At 36.4% G+C, this 25,086-nt stretch overlaps 1 long non-coding RNA gene and 1 pseudogene across 1 annotated transcript; both read left to right on the top strand.

The window, feature by feature from the left end:
* The first annotated feature begins 7,956 nt into the window (after positions 1–7,956).
* On the top strand, positions 7,957–9,166 carry LOC148691391 (uncharacterized; annotated as a pseudogene).
* A 1,508-nt stretch (positions 9,167–10,674) lies between these two features.
* On the top strand, positions 10,675–23,342 carry LOC148691392 (uncharacterized). The gene is made up of 3 exons (XR_015955430.1): positions 10,675–10,765; positions 10,940–11,029; positions 22,712–23,342. It is a non-coding gene; the product is annotated as an uncharacterized LOC148691392 (long non-coding RNA).
* The last annotated feature ends 1,744 nt before the right edge of the window (positions 23,343–25,086 follow it).

Here is a 25,086-nt window from a genome sequence, read left to right on the forward strand (position 1 = left end):
TAATATTTTATAATGTTAGTATGAGGATTGACGTTAAAATATAAAGTAACAAAGAGTCCATAGAAAGCCCTACTTTAAAAGAGTCTTCTTAGAATTTCTCTTCACCAAAAACCAGTTCAATTTTCAACAACCATGTCAACAAAAACTTCATAACATCTGGGATAATCACTTGTGGCATAATATTTTGAGGGGTCAAATAAGATTTTGGGGCCCTATGTTGTTGCACCTATGGCACACCCTCATTTACACCTTTGCTCGTCATGCTAACATGACATGTTTGCTAGGGCAATAATTACCTTGGAGTGTGTATCAGCCTGTACTGTTAGAGAACAACTTTTAGGTATCGCAGTTCAATAACAAAATGTCATATGAAGAGAAACTTGAACATGAATGCGTTAATGATGAATCGTACAAAACAAATCTATGAAAGTTTCTCTATAACACATTGGTGTTTGAGATGTACTAGTATTTGAATGGGTCAATTAAATTTGTTAAAATTTAGTCTTCGAGTGCATCGGTGTACATCCCTTATACCAATTACATTGTAGAATTTTCGCACATAATAAGGCAAAACAAAGGAACGTGTTTCTAGTCCTACCTTAAAGAAGGGTACAAACTGTCTCTTGGTGTTCAGCAGTGGTCAAAATCTAGTAATTAGCCTTGAGTGCCCCGTTAGTTTCCTGCTACCAAGGCTCATATCTTATTGTTCTAACGAGAAAACCAATGTTAAAAGATGGGAAGATCTGTCTCTTGCTCTTGGACAAGTCAAGCTACTCAGCCTTGAGTTGTTCCATTTCAAACTTGATATTCATTGAAATTCGAACGTCCCTGTAGGAGTAGAAGGAAGCACTGTTTTAAAAATTTCTGCCTTGCCTTATCTAGACTCCGTCTGCACTAGACGGCTAGTCACGATCTTGATTAATTTTTAGGTGTTCGAAAATTAAAAAAAAGTGTCTAAATTTGCCTAAGCGCCCGCCTAGACCGTCTAGGCACCTGCTTAGCTTGTTCAGACTTGCCTAGGCACCCTCTTAGATTGCGAATCTCACTTAGACAAAAAATAGATAACTTTTATTTTGCGTTATGTTCTAACATTTTATAATTTATATGTCGTTCTATTTTGCAATTTATGTATCCAATCTAATGCAATTATGTGTTTTGAAGTATAAGTATACACTTATTTATACAATATATAATAAATTTACTTAAATCTGCCTAGGTCCTACCTAACCGCCTAGGAGCTAGATCCCAGCCCACCGCCTGGCTAGCACCTATCAACTTTTAGATTTTCAGAAAAAAAAGTAACATTTTCAGAAATTCTTTAAGTTACAACTATTACTGCAAACGGAATACTAGTTAAGCGGCTGCTAGTACAGTTCAAAGTGAATGCAATATTGGTCATTCATTCACTTCAAACTGTAATAGTGGTAGGTTAGAGCATTTTCTTAATTTTTTTTTTTGTTTCTTTTTGTAAATAGAAGCTTGAAGGTGACAGTTTTTTTTTTTGGAGCTCAGATTCTCGTTGGATTCTTTTTGTGAAGATCTCGGGAATACGTGAATCGTATCCGTTCATCGTATATTGTACGGTCATAAATTATTTTAAATATTTTTATTTAAAAATAAACATAAACATTACCTGATAAAAATTGATCACACGATATACGATGAACAAACACGATTAATGGATTCCTAGGATTCTCACCAAAAGGTTCCGAAGATGATCCCGTTGGTTTTTTTATTTTTTTATTTTTGTTGGAAAATAATAAGACTGACATTTTTTGGATGTTTTGCATGTGAGAAATTGGAAAAGTATCCTCATTAGATCATTTTTATGGGAATTCTAAGAATTCTGTGATCGTGACTATTCATCGTATATCGTACGGTCAAAAATCATATCAAAATTTATAATTAAATATAAATAGTACCTAACGAAAACTGACCTCACGATATACAATGAACGCATATCGCAAAATCTCTAGAATCCTTTGGAAAAGCATCCTTTTCCCGAGAAATTGTACTTTTGATTTTATTTTTATATTTTTTATTTTTATACACGAGTCCTAGACCTGCTTTGCATAAATCTTGGCAAGAATCACACTCTGAATTCTGAACCCTGTGAGTGCGTGAGGTGTCTGAATTGTTTTCTTTTCCGTTTCCAGTGAAACTACATGAAATCAGAGCTGTGTTTGGAAAAGCGGAAACTTGATGGCCTAAAGGAGTCGAAGGTTGGTAACTAGGGTTTCAGTTCGTTAGTTTTAGTTTGGTTACAATTTGGTTGGACTTCAATGAATTCTTCTTTTTCCTTACATGAAGGCTGGCTGTTGAATGAAAGAGAATCTTCGGTAAGAGAGCCTTATATATAACGATTTTACTGCTATTGTGACGTCCTGTTCTAATAAAACAGTGACATATATAGTTTTTTCAACACATGACAATTTATTACTAAATTGGAACGTCATGTGACTGTGAACTCGTTTTATACAAATTATTCTCTTTTAATAAGGAATCACGTATTCGGGCTACTGACGTCATCAAATAAAAAGAGTTTACGTGTGTTTGTGAAAGTGAGGGGAGCCAGAGGAGGAGCATATGCCCTACTGAAGTTTTTCTCTCAAACACATTATTATTAACTAAGTTGTTATCAACACTTCACAAAAATCATTCTACACTCATCTTTTAAAGCATTAGTATCAACACGATAGCATAATTGAGAAATACACTCTTGCAAACTAGGGACTTTCTTGGATGCTCTGGAGTAACGATTATTCCGAATATTTTAACCGTTAGATATTTATTTAAAAGTACAAAAACCAAGATCTAATAATTAAAACACTTAAAATACCCAAAAATCGTAACATTTAAAAAAAATTTATGCAAACTGTATGGCTTTTTTAGAACGTCAATATCAATTCTGTAGCATACTCCAACAAGCCAGCCCACTCACAAAAGCTAAAAAAAAAAAAAATATCAGAATCACTCATCAGCAAATGACCAACTTCAAGTTTTGGAAAAATCTCCGTCTTGCATGAGCCAGCTGCCCTCTTTCACCTAAAGCATAGAATAATGATTTGATTATTTATGCCAAAAAATGGCAAGCATTTTCTGGCGTGTCAGGTGACTGTCCTTTTGGAGGCCAATAACCTTAAGTTATAGCAAGTTAACAGCAGTTGAGCAGTCAGTTATGATTAATCCCAGAAGCGTTGCTTCCTCATTGGGGAATCTTAAAGTGGGTTGGTTTCTTGTTACTGCTGCTTGTTACTCTTTTTGCTCTTGCGTTGTTTGGTATAATTGTTTTGTTCTTTTGAGGGGACAAACTGCTTGATCATTCTGCAATTGCCAAATGAAACCACCTCTCCATACAGTAATTTACATAAAAAGTATCACTGAACTGGTTTTCTTTCCTGTTAAAGGAAGAACATGGTATGATTATGTAGGAATATTTTCTTTGCAAGTTGTTCACACTTTTCGGGGACTAATTAGTACAAAGCAAAGCAAATACTGTGATCGCTTTGTATATAGGAAAAACTATCAAGTAATAATATAACATTTTGACCGGAATAAGATTTTCTCTCCTTCAATCTCTTTTTACTTGAACGATCATAATTACGCTACATTACTATCTTGTGTTACTTTTTTAAAGACAGAAAAAGTACGAAAGGAGGGGAGAAGACTTGGATAGGAGAGAATCTACTCTACTTTAATCAACTTCTAGACAACCATAAAATATGGGGTAATTAGAACTGTACTTTTTTTTTGTTCTTACATATTACTCTTTGTATTTCAGACCGTCAAATTGAATAAATCAAATATATTTTACAGATAAATTAAACAAATGCGTGTGTAGAGAAAGAGAAAAAAACTATTTAGTTATCATTTTCTTAAAACATAAAGTGATGGACAATGCTCTACAATTTTACTTCTGTTGTCAATTACTTTACAAGGCATGGCCAATAGGCACTACAATATTGTTGTTCTCTTTTCTCTTAAGAAAAAAAAGAAATGCAATGAGTTTATGTGCTATCATGTGGCACATGGGGTAGGAAAAAAATAGCAATAAACTTATTATATATAGGAGCACTCAATGTTGAGAGTATTTCTCACATTTGAAAAATAAGAAACCTTATATGTACTTATAAGTAGTTGAGTTACTCTTTATATTGACAATTTGTTTTATGGTAGGCCTCAAATTTTTATGGTATCAGAGTAGGTTATCCGACGTGTGTGAAGCTCAATGGCCACACGTGCTCTATGTCATCTTATTTGTGTTGTGCACGTGCTAAACTTAAAAGTATGCCACACATAAGGGGGCGTGGTGCAAGTGAATCCCACATCATGGAAAGGAGGGACCTTGCATGTGCTTATAAGTAGTTGACTTACTCCTCATATTGCCAATTGGTTTTATAGCAAATCCTAAACTTTCTTCACTCAAGTGTTTGATAGTCTCATGACCAAAGCCATTCATTTTAGGTTCTTATTTATAGACCACTCTTGGAAAAATTCGCACTAATTAGAAATTATTTAACCCTTTGCTTATTATTGTGAAGATTTCAGTATCTATTAATAACACTTTGCGGGTCTATCTATAAAGTCGTAGACAGTTTTATATTTGAGTGAATTTTTGCATATTTGATCTTTTAGTGATAACATAAAAAAATGACCAGCTCAGGTTATAAGAAATATTGTGAAGCAAACTTAGACAAGTGGTCAACATCGTACTACTAACTGCGTAACTGGGAATATCCAAAGCATAATATTGTTTAACTCATTTTCCTCACTTATCCTTACTGTAAATACAAAAACTACGTACTAACTAGTATAATATATCGAAAGTGGTTTTTGTTAGAATGTTATTATTGTAACAAACTGAAGCTTAAGTGATTGAGGCTATTCAGTCATGATTATTGGTGTAGCCACGTATAATATTACCATGTGCTATTACACAACTAGCCTTTTAGGGAAGAAAACATTCCTAAACGTAGTTCTTCTTATGTTGAATGTTTGTCAATCAAACTGATCCTTAAACCTAATTGTACTAAACTCAAATGTAGTTAGTGTAGTGAGAAATTTTACGGCCAATTCCATCAGGAGTCACCAAAAAAATTTGGTAACCAACCCTATTAAAATTTCCGACTCCACCATTGTTTATGCTGATCTTGTATTTGCTTCCGTCTCCCACTCGTATCTTAGTTAGCAGCCTTTTTTAATGGCTGGCTACGAGATGAAACTTATTAAAGAATATCTTTGCTAACCTAAAAGTTGATACTAAGTTGCACATAAAAATCCCGTTAAAGCCTCCCACATATATACAAATTGAATTCCACACACACCAGAATATATATTATTAAAGAATATCTCTTCATTTTTCACATAATTAAGTTTAAGGCCTGGCGAAGATTATCTGATGACTAATACAATTCATTGACGTACATAGAACAGCAGAGAAAAGACTGTCGATTCATCATTTGCGACGGGTGCGAGGAGACAGTGTATGGACTTCGCTACACATGTAACCAATGTGTCGACCCCTTTTTTCCCTACAATCTCCACAAATCATGTGCTGAGCTACCCCGTGAGATCAGCCACCCGGTCCACCCCCTCAAATTCCAATGTTACAAAGATCCTTTCACAGTTTACACTTGCGATTCCTGCCACCAGCCTTGCCGGTTAGCCTACACTTGTTCCGATTGCGATTGCAAGGACATCAAATGTGCCTTTGAATTGGCGCCTCATTCTTGAGGATCGCCGTCACGTGCATCATATCTGCGGCGGAACATGAGATTCTGTCTCATATCTATGTACCGTCTATCACCTCTTGGTTGACAAAGGATCGTTACTACCAGAAATTTTTCATTTTGACTGCACCACATGTTTTTATGTAAGTGATGGAAAATTTTATTTTTTTAATTATTAACTTTTAACAAACATATCCCACCATTTGTATAGTGACACGTGATGTACCATCCTATGTACTGGTCACACTAAAAAATCTCTCCGTTGCTACGCCGCATAACACGGCCTCATGCTCATTTGGTACCTTGAGGATGCGTACCCAAGGGATCAGTTGTTGGAGTTTTTGAGTGGAAAATTTCTTCTCCCATTTGTCCCACATTGGTCAGATTTAGAAGTTTCACACACATTATAACATCAAGTCTATCATACAAAGTAATTGGAAAGATAAATCATTGGGGGCAAATTTGGGCTTGAACTTTAAGTTTAGGTTTTGGGGTGTGATGATTAATATATATTTAATTATCAAAAGATGGAGCTTAGGTCTCTAGGCTGAGGCTCTAATAATTAAAATCAATAATTAATTATTTTTAATTTATTAAATTAATTTCGGATTTAATTAATCTTTTTGTTCACAAAAGACTCATTCTTTCGAATGAAGTTTGAGAACGTTGAAAAACGCTAAGAAAAATATGAAGTCGTACATCCCTGTTGAACGAATAATCACCTCCCAAACTTATACCTTTTGTGAACAGGTTTATGCAAATATAAATGCATGCATATGCATCTTATGATCGAAAATCATTCTTTCATCCATACAAGCATACTAAGAGAACCACAAAAAAAATTCGCCAGAAACTAACTTTTTCGGTGATGGAATCATAGTTTAGATCGTTGACTCTTGGTGAAGCTGAGACGCCTACAAGCACATAGTAGGGGGAAATTTCTGTTTCAAGGACATTGCTGTATGTAAGCCTCGATCTTCAGTTTATCTGCTTAATATTATTTTCGTTTATTCATTCTTTGGTAATTTACTGAGTTGCATTTATTATTTACTAGCATATGCCTACACACTTTGCGTTAACATTTTTTATTTTTGTTTTAAAAATGGAAAAGAGACAGGGAGAAAGAGAACATGGGAGTAGGAAGAAAGGGTTCTATTAATATGTAGTTTAGATTAGCGTATTTGAATTTACATTATTGCAAGACTAAATAGTCTTTTCACATTTTTTTAGATGACGAAGAGATTTTTATTAATAGTTAGTTTAGATTAGCGTATTAGAAGTTACTTCTATATATAATTATCATTGATTGTTGATTATTATCCAACGCCAGTTTTGTAAAATCTGCTATACAAGCAAATGAGCAAATGATAGAAGCCGCGCTGTTTATTATTATCGGTGTTGTATGTTGCTGGCACTATGCACCTTCGACGAAATAACCGACACCTTTGATGATGACAATGACGACGATCTTATACTTGGTCAAGAGCAGCGGAACATGGAAGATTACCAAACAGAACCGGCAGTGCAGCAGATCAAGCATTTTAGTCATGATCAACATTTCTTCATCCTCAGTGATGCAGCAGTTAGAGATCTTGATGGTACAATTACTTGTGACGGTTGCATGCGACCCATCACCATGACACCGGATAACGGAGATCAAAGAGAAACCACTAGTGAACACTCAACAATAAACAACTCGCCACTCTAAGAAATTCACCAAAGAGATAAGGGTTTATGGATAGGAAGAAAAACACTTCACTAAACCAAGTTTAAAAGTAAATCTTAATTTCTGAATAATTGTAGTTCCATACATGAGTAACGGTTTTAAATAGCTAGGCATGGAACAACCTTCTACCTTCCATGAAGAGGTTACTAAGCATAAACTTAATGTAATAAATGAACCATCTTTAAATTAAATATGATGAATGCACCATGATAATTAGACGAGTCCAAATTCAGTGTCACACCATGAGCACCGGTGCCATTTATAGTTGTTGCGCCGAACAAGAACAATACGTACCATTTCAATCTCCACCAAATCTGCGCTCATTTACCTCTAACAATGCTCCCCCCGCTTCACCGACACCACCTCACACTCCTCTCGGCGGCTTCTTCATTTGACAGTATTTAAGTGTCATGTGCCGGAGCTTGAGCCAAGGCTTCTCTAACTATTGTAACAAATGTGACTTATACCTTGACCTCCAATTCATTTTGGTTTCGAATACGCATGATGCATAGGCATCCGCTCTTCGTCAACTTTCAGCCGAACAAAGAAGATTGCAGGGGCTGTGGTATTTCTCTTACCAACGCACGCTTCAGTTGTATCAAGCGTCAGTTCCATTTGTGTGTTGCATGTGTTAAACTACCTCCTATTGCAAGGTACAAATACCACAATGATCCTCTCACGCTCACCTATCACGATGTTGAAAACGAACTACGTGAGTATTATTGTGAAACATGTGAAGGATCGGAGGACGAGATCCTACACATTGCTTTAACTCCTACGTAGTTTGAGACTTTGATTGCCATCCTCATTGCTTTCTGGGGACTGGGGAGGTATCCGCAAGTCAAGTTAGGTAGCAGTTACAAGCATACTGCTCATCCACACCCTGTTAACTCTTGTTTTTTCTACATTGTTTTGTCATTGACTGTAAAGCTTTCTTATTTGTAACCAAAGCCCACTTAAAACAGCAGGGGTGAAAAAAAAAAAAGGTCGATCATTGTAAAATAACCAAGGCCTAAACCCGCATTTTGCATTTAGAAGGCCTGATCTCTCTCTCTCTCGCACCTCATCTCCCACAGTGTTTTTTTTTTTTTTTTTTGGAAAAGATGTTTTATTAGAGAGTAAAAACGATAGTGTAAAAAGTTATCTCAAACTCAAACGTGATTATCAGGAACAAAAGTTGCATCTTAAAAAGACACGCTGCCAGGATAAGCTATCATGGAGTAAAACCAAACGAACTACATAAAAAATTCATCAACTTAACAACATATACAATGCAATCCAAAACGAGACAAATAGACAGACATTGTACTTCTTACTGCTTGGCACAGATGCAATGCTCATCCTCGTAAGCTCACCTATTATAGTGATAACAACGAGCTAGGTGAATATTATTGTGAAATCTGCGTACGAAAACAGATTGTGATTTCCATTGTCATGCTCATTGCGTTCAAGGGAGATATCCCCAAGTGAATTTAGGGGGTACTTACAAGCATCCAACTCACTCAAAACACCTTGTCACGCTTGTTGAGAAGAGAGCATAATCCCTTTTGAAAAGAGAAATAACTCTCTTGTTAAAACTGCCGTAAACCTTTATACACATGAAGCTCATGTTCATGCCCTCCGCTTCAATGTAATGCAGAGCTCATGTATATACTTCCATGTATTCAGTTACCTCCCACCATCAGGCACAAATACGACAAGATCCTCTTAAGTTGATTTTACAGTACAATCATCCTCTTAAGTTAATGTGCAATTGTGTTTTAAGAACAAGCTAGGTGAATATTAAGGTGAAATGTTGCTATCAGCTATGTACCGTTTGGAATGAAACTTTTCATTCTTCTGGTTGCATAAATATCGTTATCTTGTATACACAATCTTGGCACCTTTCCCTGAAGTTTTTATTAACTTCATATTTACTATTTGATTGAGGACTTTGGCTATGATACTTGCATTTACATAATACGTTCACCATCTAACAGTCATATATGATCAGTGAGTATACGAACACTGTAGGAAGAAGACGGATAGAAAATCTTGATTGAAACTTTTAGTGTAGTGGAGAAGGGAGAGGCTTTTAACTCGAAAAAACTTTCTGATTTCTTCACACACAAAACTGATAACAGTACATGGCTTTTATGGCTCAATACATCATAATTGATTTAGCTAATTAAGAACAACTTTGTCATTGAAACTCTAGAGAAATCATGATAGACTCAAGTAATTTCAATCATCACAACTCTGGGAACTTCTATATATTATTAATCCTTACTCATGACTGTAACTTAGTAACTGAAATTTGGTTTGCTTCTCCAACAAACACTAACGAAAAGCTTCAGGATCACGGGAATTCTCCTTCTCATCATGCTTCAAGGCAAATGACATCACACGATTACAGAGATTTAATATTGTAAAGTAAAATTAAAATCGCAATCTTGAACTCACATAGGTTTCCTATGCTGAGTATCCACAATTATCAATCGCAAGAAGCGGGATACAGACATCTGTTCACATGTTCATAAGAAGTAATCAGTGTTTGATGTCGTAGCCACTATAATCTTATAGATCTATGTGATGATAATATCAACAGAACACAGGCATGCAAAGCAATACGGTCATTTTCTAAAATTGCTTTACTAAGTATATGTAATTCAAATTCGGTGTTATCAAAGGTGGGAGCTCGTAGCTCACCACCTCCAGATCCAGCCATTTTGGTCTGAATCGGTTCGAATCCAAGAGATTTCTTGTTGGTTTCTCTCAAACTTTTCACAGAGACCGTTGCCCAGTTCAGAATTGAACATGAACTCTGATTCCATGTATGTTAGATGACGATGAAAGTAATCCTTTCTCTCTCTGTCACTTGCTCACATCTGAGCCCAAAAACCAAGTATCAAATCTCAACCTTTGATCTTTAACAAAGTGAAAAAATACATAGCACCTAAGCAACATGAAACTTAAATAAATCAGTTTAGACTAGACCTGGCATTTTCAACCCAATCCGTTAATTCGATCCGACTCGATCCGACTTGACCCATTAAAATTAGTATTCGGGTGAGTGATAAACAGGTCGGGTGGTTAACGGATCAACCCGTTAATCACTCGTTAAATAACGGGTCATTTTGGGTGAACCCATTTCACCCGTTATTGAGGACTTTTGTGTAATTTCAATAGTCCTAATAGAAAACCCTCAGTCCCTCATGACTCTCTCTCGCTCACACCATTGCCCTTTGAAAGATCGGTGTGCTCCTTGGCTCCGGTTATCTCCCTCATCTTCTTCCCTCAAAAATTTTACTGAACTCCACCACTCTCTCTGGTAAGCTCTGATTCCCTTCCACCTCTTCTTTCATTTTTTTACTTTTGTTGTGCAAATTATGCTTTCTTTGTGTGATTGGATTGGAGATTTTGGGTTTCTAGGGGTTTTTTTGCTGCTCTCTCAAATCTCAATTTTCGTACTTTATTTCTTGATGATCATTAAATTGCATCTCAGGTTGCTTTTCAAGAAGACCATAAAGTTGGGGGATTCTAAAATCTCTTGCCCTTCTGGCAACTGCAATTGCCCTCCTCAAGATTGCTCCTGGTAATCCTTTCTCTCTCTCTCTCTCTCTATGATCTCTCTCTAAACTATGGGTTTTTTTTTTTTTTTTTTTGTTTGTTTGTTTGTTTGTTTGTTTGTTTTGGATCCGATTTCTTATGTTTTTGTTTCTGGGTTCTTCTGAAAGTATGGATTTTTATTGATTGGAATGAAATTAATCCTTACCCATGTCATCAATTTGGGGTTTTGATAATTTTTTTTTGCTAATTTTGGATTTGGAGCTGCTCATGTATTGGATTATATGTGAGAAATGGAACCCAATTCAGATTTAGATTTACTTTTGAGATAAATAATATGTTTATAAAGGGGAAGAATGTTGTAAAATTTTTGTACCTCAAGTATTTTGAAATAAATAATATGTTTATAAAGGGGAAGGTTTTATTATTTCTCCTTTGATTTTTGTAGTGTCCTCCATTTGCTTTTGAAAAAAAAAAAAAGACTAACGGGGAAAACGGGTGACCCGTTAACTTAAGAGGTTGGGTTTGAATGACCCGTTAAATTAACGAATCGGGTTAAATCCGACCCAAACCCAATAAACCCGATCCATTTACAAGTCTAGTTTAGACCATAAACTTTCAACAGAATTGACTGAACAAGTCGTCCACCTCGATTAGTGGCTTGCTTGGCCATTACCAGGTTGTGGATTAATGGTTCCATTCAATGCTCTGCCATGTCGCTATAATATCCTTGATATCTTTCTTGATCTTTTTCAACTCTCTTCGGATTTTGTTAATGGTGGGTAGCTCCACAGGAGAGTTGAAATCGCGTTTTTTCGATAGCATTTGGCACTCAGTCAAATAATTGTGTTAAGGTAGTAAAGCTCCCTGATGGATGAATCTACAGATGAACATGACCTGAAAACTTGTTCAAGCAGTCTCTATTTTCAGAAATTGGTTGTGCCTGGGAATCCTGTAGATACTATTCAAAATATATTGAGCCATGAGAATTTAAGAACAGTGCCTGAAACTCGTTTGCTTATTCAATAGTGTACCAAGTTTAAACGTCTAATGAGTAATGAGTCTGCCTTCTTGTTGTTGATTGAGTCATGAACACTATGTTGGAGCAATATTAGGAAATATGAAAATATTACAAGGATTTTAATGATAATAATCATAATGAAAATCACAACACAAATTGTATACAAAATTTAATATAAACAATAGAGAAAGTAAGAAATATTGAGAAACTTGGAGATTAAGGCTTGCATAAATGAAATGTCCTAAAGACATAATTTCGCCCCTACTCTTCTTTTTGTATTTCGGTAGGCTTCTGTCTCTTAGGATTCAACAATCTATAATCCGAAGTTGAAGCACTTCAATCTTCAGACTATGGCAACTTTATATATTTCGTATTCTCTAGATACAACTCGAAATTTGTCAAACGAAGAATGAGAGAAACAAAGTGGGAAACCCTATTTCTCAAGAGTAAGAATTTACTCTAATTTTCTACTTCTTTTTATTATTTATTAGACATGTGAGATGCTTGAGTTCCACCAAACAAATGTCATATGCAACTCATGAATTTGAATTCAACTGTAACATTTGACTCTTATTTTTCATTCATAAAAAAAATTAAATATTATAAATTAATATTATAATATATAATTTCCACAATCCCCACATGAATGGAAAATTAGAAGAATTTGAGAGTACAGACGGATAAGAGATGCATCGAAAGAGGTGTCTTTTGGACTTGAACCTACCCTAGTGAATACTTATGGGATTTACTTAGTGAGGCAGTGGATGTGGAAGATCATGAACTGTCCTAATATATTACGGTTCATATGGTTGTGTTCATTTTGGTCTTAAACAAATCTCATATTCATGAGAGCTTTAGTGAATTTAGCCATCTCATTCTCATAGAACCAACTCCACTTGAACTTTTACATAGGTGACCACTAATTAAGAATACTCTACAATATTCCTCTTATTTACAAGATATCACTGTCATTAAGTATAAATATACACCCTAAAACTTCTGTTGACAGCACACTTCTTCCTTTGTAAGAATGAGGTATATAGTGTGTAACTTCTTTGAATTATGCCCAACCAGTTTGCCTATTGAACTTAGACCATGGGATCTTCAATTAACTAAGTTACGTTTCCGCTCGGCTAATTCATTACTTATGTTGACTTTAGCCTTATTCATTTCGATGATCAACTTACTCTCTAGTCTAACCTTTAATAATTAGATCCACTACTAGGTTGACTATCTTTAATGGTGTGCACAATCCACCTTATGAAATTTTATTTCATATGAGAGTAGTTGTTTTCTAATGTTAAGTCCTTGAAATTAGGCCTAACACTTCTTGACATGACCCGATAACCCGACACGACACGACACGAAATTAATAGGTGTTCGGGTCGACACGATAACGAATCGGGTCATTATCGGGTTCCCTGATAAGCACCTATTAAGATAACAGGTTGGTTCGGGTATACACGTGGGTAACACGATACACGATAAGCAAAATATTAATTTAATAATTTTACAACCCTAAAAATATACTATAATAATTATATATATTAATTTAACAATTTTATACCCGTAAAAAACTATAATTATATATATATATTAAATTAAATATTAAAAATCGGTGACCATTGGATCGGCTTAAATATACATATCATTCAATTTCTTAAGTGACATATCCCTACCAAAATCAAGGCGTGTTGGCCGTCACATGAGGGTGACGTAGCCATGTGCGCAGTGCGGAAATGATATTGAGAAAAAGAAATGTGAGTAACTAAGAACCAAGCTAGCTAATTTACACTAAGCAAATATACGTGCAAATCTCGATATTTAAGTATGATACACCATAATCAGAGCATAGGTAGCCTCAGTGCAGTCCTGCAAGACAAGTACTAATTATACAATACCAGAGGTGGTCCTACATTAGTGATAATCTGTTAGAAACGTCGTCAATTCATCGTAAACCACCAACAAGCACTCCTACCTAAAACCTAAAGGGGCGCAAAACAGAAAATGTGAGTGGGCAAAAACAAAGTTTTTCAAAACCATTTCAATTATCAATGGTAGTAACCCTTCGCCGTAAAACCTGTATAATTTTTCAGAAATTAGAATATATATCTATATCACAGCCATACTCAGAATAGAAAAATTCATAGGTATACCATGCCAAAAATCTCAGTATAATGAATTAGGTAAACTAGGTGAAGTAAGTTAATGACAAGTAACATATCAGCCGGAGTTACCTAATATGACCTGTATGGCTGAGTCTATAGCTCATCCATCCAGTCGGAGTCACCTAATGTGACCTGTACGACTCAACCAATAGCTCAACAAGTATGCCTGCACACGAGTCGGAACCACCTAAAGTGGTCTGTACGACAGGACTGGGTGTAAATAAATACGCTCAAGTGCTACGATCACGTGAAGATTGTGCAAATGATCGCGGGTCACCTACGAGTCGGAACCACCTATAGTGGTCTGTACGATAGGACTGTGCACCTAACTTGGATCCAAGGTGAGCATGTGGTGTGGGAGGTGAACATCACGTGAAGGACTGTGCCCTGAGCACGGGCGGGAGCACTAACACCGGGGTTCAGGTTATGAGCTATAGATACATCTCAGCATAATTATGCAACTTGCATCCATAATCTATAAACTCACCTAGAACTTACCTGAGCGTCCGCAGCGTCAAACATAAATATGTGCAACTACTAAATGCATATTCTAAATATAAAACATTTGGCATGGCATTTTAAAACACAAGTCCATTTAAACACGTTTTCTTGGAAAATACCAAGCATATATATATATATATATATATATATATATATATATACACAATGAAAACCAAAAGCCCACGCACTGATATGTGGAAGGGTCGTAGCCCCCGAGTCTCGCTTGATTGCGCTCGTCCTCTGGAAAAGTCTCACCTATATGCGAAACAACTATTTTAATGTTATTTTTAAGCACATATACAAAACTAGGTAATAACTTCCCATACGTTGCTCAATGGGGGTGTTTAAATATACCAACATGATATGGTTAACCCCACGAACATCCCCATATTTCAGAAAAAAATTTCCGATGTCCCACGCGTCGGCCAAGGCACGGCCACAAGCAGGCATGTGCCTGGCACGCTGGACAGAATCCCTAACGGCGTTAGGGAATATTTCGTTAAATAATGGAATATACTGTTAAATATACCTGACGTCGTTAGCATATTCTGTTAACTTTGACAGAATATTCTCTTCCTTCTTCCTTGGTTCACCGGAGTCTGACGCCGGCCACCGGTTATAGATTCTGGGAAAATTTCAAACCTTAATATCTCATCCATTTCTCAACCAAAATTCATGAAATTTGTACCAAAATGCAGCTTAGGACCAAAAGAACACATCTTTACCACTTTTAGGACCTAAAACCAACGGAAATTTGTGAAAACCGGCCAAACCCTGCAACTCGATAAACCCAAGTGTTCCTACATCAAAACTATTCTAAAATTGATCCAAAGTGCTAGAAAAGCAAGAATAGAACTTCTTAAGTCTCAAAACTACTTGAAACCTTCGTGATCACGGCCGAGAAATTTTCACCCTTCACCAGAGATCGGAGAACTCAAGTTCTACAAGTCTTTACATCCAATCAAAACTATATCCTAACTTCTGAGCTTGCAAGGAGCATGAAAATGACTTCTACAACTTCGATCCATGAGTGATGAAGTTGGTCGAAAGGTTGTTCGTACAGTTGTACGGAAATGGAAGACAAATCCGAGAGGAGGAGAGAGAAAAAAAGGTCAACGGGTGTGTGTGTGGGGGGTCCAGGTTGGCAACCAAACAAAACAAACAAAAATCTTAACTTCCAATTGGGTCCAAATATTTAGGAAGGAAAAGAATTGGTCCCAAACCTTAAGCTCATTCACACAACACACTCAATGTTCAAGGGAATAAAAGTCATTTCCACGCTATCAAGGACAAAATATATTATAATTCGAGACGGGTTGTCACAGCCTACCCCCCTTAAGAAAATTTCGTCCCCGAAATTTCGTACTATAACATAACAATCCACTAATAATCATAAACAAGCGTGGATACAAATCCCTCATACAGTCCTCCGTCTCCCAAGTAGCTTCCTCCACCGAGTGATTTCTCCACAAAACTTTCACTAAGTGCACGGTTTTATTCCTTGAAACCTTGTCTTTCCAATCCAAAATCATCATTGGCTCCACGTCATAAGTCAAATCTAGATTAATTTCCAGTGGTTGAAAAGGTATCACATGTGATGGATTTGAGACATAATGACGAAGCATGGAAACATGAAAAACATCATGTACTTTAGATAACTCTGGAGGCAACCCAAGCCTGTAAGCAACTTCACCGACTCGCTCGGTGCTCTGATACCGTTTGATGTACCTAGGACTTAGCTTACCTTTTTCCCCGAATCGTACTACACCTTTCCATGGTGATAACTTCAAAAATACCCAATCACCAACTTTATACACCCGGTCAATGGCATGCTTATATGCTAGACTTTTTTGTCAATCCTGGGTCGTTTTCAGGTTAGACTTAATTACCTGAATATTCTGAGTAGTCTCATCTACAATCTCAGGGCCCACCAATACTCTTTCACCAACCTCCGACCAGCACAATGGCGTACGACAAGACTTACCATAAAGTGCCTCAAAATATGACATACCAATGCTTGAATTGTAGTTGTTATTGTAGACAAACTCCATCAAATATAACCGTTGATGCTAGGCGTCACCAAACTGTAATACGGAAGATCTTAACATATCCTCCAACGTCTGAATGGTCTTCTCAGATTGACCGTTTGTTTGAGGATGATATGCCGTACTGTAAAGTAACCTGAAACCCAGAGCCTACTGAAATGCCACCCAGAACTTAGAAGTGAACCTAGGATCCCAATTCGAAATGATACTAACCAGAACCCCATGGTATTTAACAATCTTCGATATAAACAATTCAGCTAATCGGCTGAAAGAATATTTCTCCTTTACTGGAATAAAATGCGTTGATTTAGTAAGCCGATCCATAATCACCCAAATACCACCATAACCATTTCATGTACGAGGAAGTTTATACACGAAATTCATGGTAATATTTTCCCATTTCCACTATGGAACGGGAAGTGGCTGCATCAATCCAAATGGCTTTTTCCTCTCAGCCTTGACTTGCTGGCAAATGGCACACTTACTCACATATTCATCAATTTGTCTTTTCATGCCAGGCCAGTAATAAAATGGTTGAATGGTATGATACATTTGAGTACCTCTAGGATGCATTGCTTATGCCAATAAATGAGCTTCATCAAGAATTTCTTTCTTTAATTTAACATTATTTGGCACGTACATTCGTCTCTCTTGCATAAGTATACCATCAGACTCCCGAACTCTAAGATCTTTCTTTTTCCCCTGTGAAATAGCTTGAATTAACTCCTGGGTTTCTTCATCATTCATCTGAGCCTCGAGCACACGATCAATTAAAATTGGTCTAACCTGGAAACTAGCAAGCAAAGCTTCATCCCGATCTTCCACCCCTAACTTTACTCCAGTGGATCTCAAATTTGCAAGAAGAGGGATACGACAAGTGTATAAAGCATTAATTCGGCCTTGTGACTTCCTATTAAGTACGTCTACCACCATATTTGCACGACTAGGGTGATACTCAATCGTGCAATCATAATCACTGAGCAACTCTATCCACCTTCGCTGTCGAAGATTTAGATCCCTCTGGGTGAACAGATATTGAAGACTTTTATGATACATAAAAATCTTACATTTTTCTCCATAAAGATAATGTCTCCAAATCTTCAAGGCAAAAATAATGGCTGCTAATTCAAGATCATGAGTAGGATAATTCATCTCATGAGGCTTCAACTGTCATGAAGCATAAGCAATCACCTTATCATGCTGCATCAACACACAACCCAAACCATTTAAGGAAGCATCACTGTAGATTTCGAAATTAACACTATTATCTAGGAGCGCCAAAACAGGTGCATGAGTGAGACAATACTTCAACTGTTCGAAACTCTACTCACAATTATCATCCCACTCATATTTAACATCTTTTCTTGTCAACCTTGTTAGTGGTAATGCAATAACTGAAAAATCTTTAACAAACCGTCGATACTAACCTACTAGACCAAGGAAACTCTGTACCTCCGTGACGGTTTGTGGCTGCTCTCAATTCTCAATGGCTGCTACCTTTTGAGGGTCCACTTGAATACCTTGGGCGGATATAACATGTCCCAAAAATGCCACTTGATTTAACCAAAATTGGCATTTGCTAAACTTAGCATACAATTGATGTTCCCTCAATTTCTTCAACACCAAAGTAAGATGTCGAACATGCTATGCTTTAAACTTAGAAGTACACTAGAATATCATCAATAAAGACAATGATAAACCTATCTAAATATGGCTGGAATACTCGATTCATCAAACCCATAAAAGTTGCAGGTGCATTAGTTAATCCGAATGGCATTACAAGAAACTCATAATGATCGTATCGAGTCCTAAAAGCTGTTTTAGGAACATCCTCACTTTTAATCTTTAATTGATAGTAACCAGACCTCAAATCAATCTTCGAAAACACACAGGCGCCCCGAAGCTGAAGAAATAAATCATCTATACGTGGCAATGGATAACGGTTTTTAATTGTTACCTTATTCAACTACCGATAATCAATACATAACCTCAAAGTCCCATCTTTCTTTCGCACAAATAAAACTGGAGCTCCCCAGGGTGAAATACTAGTCTGAATAAAACCCTTATAAACTAATTCTTGCAACTAAATTTTTAATTCCCTCAATTTAGCAGGAGCCATTCGATAAGGAGTTAAAGATATAGTATCTGCACCAGGAAGTAAATCAATAGTGAACTCCACGTCTCAATTTGGCGACAATCCAGGTAAATCATCAGGGAATACATCAGGAAAATGCTTGACTACTCGTACATCCTCCACACTGTTAGGAACATTATCATTCAGCACCACATGAGCCAAATATCCCTAACAACCTTTTGTTAACAACCTTTTAGCCCTTATGGTAGAAATAACACCATACCTCACCCCACCACGATCGCCCACAAACGTAACCTCAGGTAACCCAGGACGATGAAACGTGACTATCTTCCCATAACAATCTATATTGGCACGATTGTAATGTAACCAATATGTGCCCAAAATAACATCAAAATCAACAATATCTAACGGGATAAAGTCAGCTGGCATAACAACATCCTCTACTAACACGGGACATCCTGGATATACACAACTAACAAAACATCTTTCCCTTCTAGGCATTGCAAACTCTAAATCATACCCAAGAGGTGTAAGATGAGGTTGTGTCATCTGAGCAAATTTATGAGAAATAACAGAATACGTAGCACCACAATCAATTAATACTCTAGCAAAATGACCAAGAATATTCAACATACCTATGATCAAATCAGGATTATTCTGAGCATCCTGCAATGTAATGTGGTGAATACGTAGCACCACATCCTTACCACTTTTAGGATCTAAAACCAACGGAATCTCGTCGGAAAAATTCGTGAAAACCGACCAAACCCTGCAACTTGATAAACCCAAGTGTTCCTACATCAAAACTATTCTAAAATTGATCCAAAGTGCTAGAAAAGCAAGAATAGAACCTTCTTAAGTTTCAAAACTACCTGAAACCTTTGCGATCACGTCCGAGAAATTTTCGCCCTTCACCGGAGATCAGATAACTCGAGTTCTACAAGTCCTCAAGTCCAACCAAAACTACAGCTCGACTTCTAAGCTTGCGAGGAGCATGAAAACAACTTCCACAACTTCGATCCGTGAGTGATGAAGTTGGTTGAGAGGTTGTTTGTACAGTTGTACGGAAATGGAAGAAAAATCCGAGAGGAGGTGAGAGAGAAAAAGGGTCAACGGGTGTGTGTGTGTGTGTGTGGTCTGAGTTGGCAACCAAACAAAACAAACAAAAATCTTAACTTCCAATTGGGTCCAAATATTTAGGAAGGAAAGGAAGTGGTCCCAAACCCTAAGCTCATTCACATAACACACTCAACGTTCAAGGGCATAAAAGTCATTTCCACACTATCGAGGACAAAATATATTATAATTCGGGATGGGTTGTCACATTAAGTGTTATACGTACGAAATAAATAAATTTAAATCTACTTAATAACTATATATATATATATGTACCATTGAACTTGATGGGATACGAATTCTACGAAACTAATTTCAACGATCTAACCATTAAACTTGTTTGTATATGTTTCAAGATCGCATCAACAAAAAATCGTAAAAAACAAATATTCAGAGATCAAGTAACGGGACAAAACTTTTCGACGGTTATCAACGAAAAATCACGATTTAACGGTTATTTTAACTCCGATTTTGATGATTTTTTTTTACAGCTACACTCTTTGACTCTATATGAATATGATGAATGAACTCGATCTTCAATTTAAAATATTTACGTTAGTGGATACCACAAAATCTTATGTTATACTTAATGAAAGTATGAATAAACTCTTAAGTGTTAGTGAATCTATCATTTTGATGGGATACGCATTCTATGAAACTAATTTCAACGATCAAACCGTCAAACTTGTTTGTATATGCTTCTAGGTTGCATACGCTAAAAATTGCAAAAAACAAACATTCAGAGATCAAGTAACGGGACAAAATTTTTCGATGGTTATCAATGAAAAATCACGATTTAATGGTTATTTTAACTCCGATTTTGATGATTTTATTACAGCTACACTCATTGACTCTATATGAATACAATAAATAAATTTGATCTTCAATTTAAAATATTTACACTAGTGGATACCACAAAGTCTTATGTCATGATGATCGATGAAAATTGAGGATTTTGTAAAAGGAATAACATGCCAGTTTTGAGCTACATTGGCAAGGTTTAAACTTTTGAGAAAGGCTTCACAACCTTGAAAACAAAAACTCTTTCATTTTGCATATCCTTGCACATTTAATATTTTGTAATAGACTAATAGTGTATGGATGTTTGTTTATTAGGCTCTTATTTTCGAGTGTAGATGTAGTACTTAAACGACAAATGTGTTTTAATGTTTTGAAGTAATATTTATGTGGCAATGTGTGATATGTGCAAATTTAAGAAAAAAATAAATATTTTTCTTAACGGGTCATAACAGGTGTGACACGACACGACCCGACCCGTTAAGATAACAGGTGTTACACGAACACGACAGACACGACCCGTTTGCCAGGCCTACTTGAAACATATGTTAAGACTTACACAATAATTTGCTAACACTAGGAAGTAGACTTCCCCCACATTTAAGGTATTTATAAGATGGTCTCTAACCTTGACATACCTTAAACAATTACTCATTATAAGAGATGACTTCTTGGTTATCTCATTCAAATAATAATTACTTTTCCATTCTTCTTAAGTAAAACTCATATATCAAAAGATAGATAAGCTATCCCTACATTTTTCCATAATTGTGGTTGTTTTTAACTTTATTGTTAAGTTGATCATGATTTATACTTTAGGAAGTAGGAAACAATAGAGATAGACTTTATCTATCATCTTAGGCCTTCCTGCCTCACTAGCCATTATGGGAAAAAAAAAAAAAAAACACTTCTTGGCTTTCATCCTTTACTTACTATGACTTACATGCATGACCCAATGGCCATGCCCATTCATATGCTTATTTAATCAACACCATCGTGTCTAATTCAACTGTGTATGCCTATTCAATAAGCATCAATTCCAATGTCTCGATCCTCATTCCTTTTTATGAAAGACCCCCACAATTTCAGTGTATAATTTATCTCAAAGGAATTGGTTTTTGGTTTTATCCATGACTAACATGAACAAATAATGCAAGACTTTCACCATGACTAATACGAGTAGATGCAAGACTATTTTGAATTTCATAATACTACTTGGCTTCTTTTACTCGTATTTCTAGTCTCAAGATGTAGTCTGCATATTTTATATTAGTGCCACAAGTTCTGGTATGCAAATGTTCCTTCTAATGCCCTGCAACAACTTTTGGCGAAAGGAGCATAGACATTTAACATTTTGTGCTTTAATTTTAGCGACCGTCATCACCTTATTGTGATAGCTATTAACAAATATACACAATTACTACAATCATGCTATGTCCTGAAAATGTTTAAACACATTCTCATTACCAACTATATATTTGTTGGTGTCTTCACAGTCTGCACATGCTTTGGGACATGACCGAACTCAAAACGATATTTATGCAGTTATCTAGACCGAATACACCACCACCATAGTATCTTTCCCAATTAAATGGTGTGTAGCAGTTAATTTGATAACTAATTGCAATTTTACGTCAAAAAGGTGTGTGAAAGAAAAAAATGGCATCTAAGTCGCAGATTCAATGACTATTGCGAATACCAAATGAGATCCAAGTGTAATACACTGTTATCTTAAACAATTGCAAGAGATTCTAGAAAATACATACATCCCAAAAAATCACATAGACACACACACACTCACACACACACACACACACACACACATGTTGTAATATTGTGAAAACGAATATCCTATGTCGAATGAAACGAGAACACATGTACAAAGTAGATTTGTATTGATTTGAATTTATAGATTACAATCTCTATTTCAACTTTTCCTTTGATTCAGTCTTCAAATTTGATGTAGATGATTGATTGTTGATCTAAGGGTCGTGATGACTTGATCTTGGACGAACGATTGAACGATTGCTTCAAGTTTTGAGCTTAAAAACAATGCGTGGATGGTCTTCACCTCAAGGTGCGGCAAAGATGATGTTGAGGGGGGACTTTGTTGATTCAAGGGTCTTGTCGACTTGATCTTGAAATGAAAGTCGTTACAAGTTTTGAGCTTGCAACAAAGTCTTGAAGGAATCGGCACGAGTGCTTGTTGATTCTGCAAGGGAGTGCTTCGGCTTTGGTTGAAAGAAAGCTTCGGATTTGGTTGAATGTTCTTTGAAGAGAGCTTTGGCAGCGTATTAGTCTTCAAGGATTTGGCAGAGGTTGGCCCTTCAATGCATAAATTGTCGACCTTGAATGTAGAAATTGTCGACACTTCGACAATTAAGCTTGTTTGAAGACCTTGTATTTATAGACTTATCAAAGCTTGCATGTGGATAGATTTTGCTTGATTTGTGTCTTGATTGTCCATGGGAGAATTTAGGTATGTTTTGTGTCTTAATTTCAGCCATTTTCCTTTGCTTGGCCAAATTATAGAGCTTTGTTGCCTATTTTGTGAGCAATCTCTTGCTTGTTTCATGAATATACTTTAGTTTTCCTTCCGGTTTTGAGAGCAATTTGGTCCCCTTGCCGATTTTAAGGAGAGATCCCCCTCTTTGCCGAAATTTCGGGAAGTTTTATTCTTCATTTGCTTGATTTGTGCCACATATCATTGATGACTTGTCCATTTGTGATGAGTCATACACCACGTCAAACTTTGTAATGCATCATTTGTATGCAACAAAATTTACATGACTACAAATGCCCCTACTTCAAGGCGCGTTGTAGGCATGTGCTTGCAAGATGTAGGAAACGTGTTTTGAAGTCCTGCAATGTGAATGTTCTAACTCAAGGGTTGTTAAGACTTAATCTTGAATTAGTTTGCTTCTTCAAGGGTTGTGGAGGCGTATTTATTGAATTGAGATGATGAATTTCATCAAGGGCCATTGAGGCGTTTTCTTGAACGAAACATTTCTTCAACGACTGTTAAGGCTTGGTCTTGAATAAATGAAAACTTTCTTCAAGGGCCATAGAGGCTTGATCTTGAATGAAAAAATTTGAAAATAGATAAATCGACACATACTTATTGTGCGTATTGATTTTCCATAATTTTGACAAAATACGTTTGGTGTATTTTGAATTTTTTTCCTTGTGTTTGTAGGAAACAAATGTTTTTCCTTCTTTAGGTAGGAATCTCCTTCAATTTTGGTAATGAGGGTGACTTCCTTCAAAGTGTTAGAAAGCTTTAGTGATTTCCTTCAAGGTTTTGGAAAGATTTAATGCCTGTCCTTGGGTAAGTAGGATGTGCATTTTTATCTTTCCCTTTTCTTTTCCATGGCAACGAGGGAGTGTATTTTCCTTTTCCCTTTACTTTTCCATGCCAAGGAGGCAGTGTATTTTCCTTTCCCTTATTGATTTCCATGTCAAGGAGGGGTATTTTTCCCTTCCCCTTTTGATTTCCATGGCAAGGAAGGAACTTTCCCTTTGTTTTGGGAAACTTGAAGACTTTGTCTTTACCTTGGAGGGGTTTCCTTCTTTGAATTTTGGCAAAAGGGCTATTTCCTTTGATGTTTTGGAAATTTTGAAGCCCTTTCCTTTTTTTTTGATTTCCTTTTTTTTTCTTTGCTGATTTTTGGTGCAAAAAACAGCATGCTTTTCTCCTTGTTGGCTGAAACTTACCTTGCCATTTTTGCTTGGAATTTGCTTCCTTCTTTTGGTTGGAATGTGCTTCCTTGTTTTGATTTTCCTTTTGCTATTTGGGTATGTATTTCACTTATAACATTCGGAAGCAATTGACCCTTATTTATAGGACAATTGGGTGTGTATTTTTTTCACAATTCACATCCTTGCCGTGCACAGCCATTGTGTTAGCTGTCGTGCCCTTTTTGCTGCTGCCGCCATGTGTGCTGCTTGCTTTAAGCTTGTTGCAGTGCGTCACTTTTTACCATGTGGTGTTGTGCAAAAGACTATAGCGGGGTTTCATTGTGTAGTGCCTTTTGGTCACCGTTTTCCTTTGGTGGTGACGTTGTCATGTAGTGCAAGAAACTACTTGCGTAATGCGATTGCGTAGCATTTTGGTTTTCTTTGCTACTGTAGCGTGCTTTGAAGGATCGTCTTGTAGCTGCCCTCTTTACCATGCTGCTCAAGCTTTTTGTGGCTAATTTCTTTTCGTTGTTGTGACTTTGTCATCGTCATCCTTCAACGCTCATGAGGTTTATCTCGCATGTCTTTTGCTTTATTGAAGCAAATTTTTTTTTTCTTGTTGCCCCACTCTTATGCTTATGTTGTCTTTTCTTCTTTTTTTTT

This window comes from Pyrus communis, chromosome 14, assembly GCF_041283825.1.
Source record: "Pyrus communis isolate YQ-2024b chromosome 14, ASM4128382v1, whole genome shotgun sequence".
Taxonomy (NCBI): domain Eukaryota; kingdom Viridiplantae; phylum Streptophyta; class Magnoliopsida; order Rosales; family Rosaceae; genus Pyrus; species Pyrus communis.